Genomic DNA, 2517 nt, shown 5'->3' on the forward strand with positions numbered 1-2517 from the left:
AAGAGCTTCATTGTCTGCCGTAGCACCCGCCTAGGTCAAATGGAAAGCCACAGGCTCTCCCAAGCATGTTTTGTACTCCACCTGGATCAAAAATATGACAATGATCACTACCATCTGTCAGTGAAACATACAACTTCCATCCTCCCTTCGCATCTGCAAGCCCAAGAATAAACATCCCGTGCAGCTTGGCGCGCACGACATAATCCTTCAACCTGTATCCATACTCTTTCCGCGCACACAACCTGAACCTGTATACATTGTGAAACTCTTGCATCATACACCATAACTTTGGTATTTGCGAAAGAGAGCTCCATAGCACGATCTGCCTCCAAAAGACTGTGCAATCCGTGCACATCTGCTTGCACAACACTCTTCAACAACAACCCCATCAAAAGCATAGCACAGACCTTGAATACCTTCTTTTTGGCCTCCAATTTCCGCATAGCGACGCATACAGATTCTTCATGTCTATCATCCACCAGACTAAAGTGCCCAACCCCTAGCTCTAGAAGTGCTCGTTTATCCCCATAATCGACTGTGACCTATTCTTCAATCACCTGCTCGATCACCACATCATTGGACAAGCAAGACAAAAACTGATCCCACACTTCATCACCTGCAAGGTTGGCAGCATCCTCCTCTTCACAAGGAATCTGGCCCTCACAAGCCGCACAAATACCGGTCTCCACAGAGTCAATTGCCGGAGCTCTCTCCCCACGGCCACACACTTGCTTTGAAACCCTAAAGTGCACCTCTGCCTCCTAATCAAGGCAAGGTTGCCCCACTCCCTGCATAGATAAAACACCACCGCATACCTCTACTTCACCTTCACTCGAACCAGATGTAGATAGCAGTCCGTCTTCCTCCACTAGGTCTTCAAAGTCTTGCACTTCCGCATGGTAAGCTAGGTCAAGCATCGCTTTCCAATCTTCATCATATGTCGCAAAAGCCACAAAATCCTCCATAGAACTGGAGCTTGAATCACTCCAAGCATCTTCGTCATCTTCGTCACCACTTTTATATCCGCTACTGGTAAAGCCTGTTACATCTTCATCATAGGAGTCAACTTTAGCAATGCATACCTTTTGATCGAATCTTCCACCCAATAGAGTAGTCTTGAAATCTCTGACAAAATAGGTCCGAACCCTCGACCATGACTGCCTATTGGCAACATCCACTCCCTTGAACCAAGCTTTGGCATGTCCTTGTAGCACTAATGGTAACGTCTTTAATTTGGATTCATCCCTAACAATTCCCATCTGCAATAGGTATAACTCTAGATCGGAAAACCAATCTTCCGCCTCTTCATCTCCAGCAAGCACCAATTCGATATCAGGCATCATCTTCAGGCTTCAAGACTTTACTGCGGAGCAATCAGTAAATCCTTAGTGGGGGAACCACTGATGGGATGGTGGAAATGGAACAACACACAGGACACAAACTCGATGCCTCTCTATAGCCTAGCAGGTATCCAGCACCCCAAGCCACACAGAATCACACACATACACACACTATCTATAACTTGCACCGAATAGCCTCACTTACGAGAAACTTCGGCCGCACACAATCACCTTTACCGATGCACACACCAATGCACCCACATCTGTAAACACACTCACACCGGGAGACCTTGATGAGTGTGCGTGTGCATGTACGGAGTGTGTATACAAGATAAGGGAAGAAGAGAAATGGGGAAGGGGGGAGATGCACAGGCAGCCACTGTGTGGGTTAGTGGAGAAGAAAGAGAAGAGTCAACTCTGCCTCTTTTTCTCCCTATATTGATTAGGTCAGAATCAAGTGTACAAGAGTGGTTTCCCACAGCCACCTGGCCTACACCCCAACAACCTCCCACTTGAAGGTCATGGTGGCCAATAGTGGCATTAGTATAGTTAGTCTATACAAAACTGATGATGCATTGCCGAGGCTTCATCCTACACCCATAAGTTCTATACAATGTGTAAATCGCTCCGAGGCTAGGCTCTTTGTGAGAGCATTTGCGGGGTTATCGTCAGTGTGAACCTTGACAAGCTCGATACGCTTGCCAGCCAATGCATCTTGTATGACATGGTATCTCACCTCTATGCGTTTCGACTTTGAGTGAAACACTGGATTCTTTGCCAAAGCAATGGCACTCTGACTATCACAATGTAGTACTGGAACCTCGTGAATGCCCAAATATCCCACTAGACGAGCCAACCATATGGATTCCTTGCTGGCGTTAGACGCAGCAACATATTCTACCTCAGTGGTAGATGAGGACGTGCAATCTTGGAGACATGATCTCCAAGAGATAGCTTCTCCAAAAAATATGAACACATAGCCAGATGTGGATCTTCTACGATCCACGCAACCCGCATAATCCGCATCCGTGTAACCTACAATAGATGCATCACTGTTTCCGAAGCGTAAACACTTGCTAGCTATACCTTTCAAATATCTGAGGATTTTCTTTACTACTTCCCAATGCTTCTTGCCAGGGTTTTCCATGTACCTACTAACCACTCCCACTGCATGTGC

At 46.5% G+C, this 2517-nt stretch overlaps 1 pseudogene; it reads right to left on the bottom strand.

Moving 5' to 3' along the window:
• Positions 1-817: 817 nt before the first annotated feature.
• On the bottom strand, positions 818-1343 carry LOC147461049 (uncharacterized; annotated as a pseudogene).
• Between the last annotated feature and the right edge of the window lie 1174 nt (positions 1344-2517).

Source organism: Adiantum capillus-veneris, chromosome 3, assembly GCF_014529385.1.
Source record: "Adiantum capillus-veneris isolate H3 chromosome 3, ASM1452938v2, whole genome shotgun sequence".
NCBI lineage: Eukaryota > Viridiplantae > Streptophyta > Polypodiopsida > Polypodiales > Pteridaceae > Adiantum > Adiantum capillus-veneris.